Below are 1,277 nucleotides of genomic sequence, written 5' to 3' on the forward strand. Positions count from 1 at the left end.
TCTATTAAGAATCTGATTCCATGAAACTTGTCAATGAGTTAGTACAACGCGGGATTCGAACCCGACACTCCTCCAGCAAGCAGTCTTTAACCACGTTTAATACGATGTACGTAGGAACTAGGAAGGACAGGACTCTCAATTTTTTGTTTTTTGTTTTATTTTGGGATGACAGTAGGACTCTTAATTTAATTAAATGAAACAAGTGAGAAAACGAGAGAGATAGAGAGAATGGATAATATAATACGTGGGCCTTTTTAATTTTTCAGGCTTTATCCAAACAACTCAATTGTTGTTGAACAAAATATGTAGCTCATATACACTAGGATGTCCAGACCAAAAACCTATATATATATATATATATATATATAAAGTAGGATGCCTAATAACAAAAGAAAAACACTCTTCATCCAGTGAGAGAGTAACTCTTTAGAGTTAATTAAGATTTGAGTGTAGAAGATCAAGATAATCAAGAATAGCTGCTCACAGATTGTATCTGTTATTAGTGTATGTGTGAACCCAATTGTAACAATTCTATTTATAACACACTGTTTATATATGCTGATAATTCTTAATTATTTATTCTCTTATACGTAATTATAATAAATAAACTGTATTATTTAAAATAAAAAATTGTTCATTGTCCATGGGAATAAGAAAAATTTTGCACTTAAATTTTAAAATTTCATAATGATATTTAGGTTTATTTAAGATAATTGATCTCATCATCATCATTCATACTACCTCATTAAAAATAATTACGTTAAATGTATACTAAATCAATTATAAAAATAAATTATTAATATAAAGAGAAAAGCTTAGTATACAAGCGATTAGGCTTGTAACTATTACAAGTTCATTAACGCCTAATCCACTAAAACGCGCTGCAACTCCTACGTCACTTACACGCGCTATACAAAGATCCCGCGTTTGTATAACTACCAAATTTAAAAGATTTGTTTCCTTCTTTGTTTTCTTTCTTTTCAAATTTCATCGTTCTTCTTCTCGCGCGTCTTCCCCTGGTTTTTCGATCGTTCTTTTCCTCTCCTTTCTCATTGGTTTGTTCTTCGTCATTGACGTTAGTTTTTCTCTCTGTAACTCCAGCTTCGTTTTGACATGGTGTATTTATAGTTTTTGACATAGTGTATTCTGCAACCTCTCTGTTGTTGATGACCAGTTTGTTCCGAAGGTTGGAATGACCTTTACCACCCTTGAAGATGCTGAAAAATTTTACAGGAACTATACCAAGGTTGCAGGTTTTTCTACAAGAGTTCGGAGCA

The sequence above is a fragment of the Arachis duranensis genome, chromosome 2 (assembly GCF_000817695.3).
Source record: "Arachis duranensis cultivar V14167 chromosome 2, aradu.V14167.gnm2.J7QH, whole genome shotgun sequence".
Lineage (NCBI taxonomy): Eukaryota > Viridiplantae > Streptophyta > Magnoliopsida > Fabales > Fabaceae > Arachis > Arachis duranensis.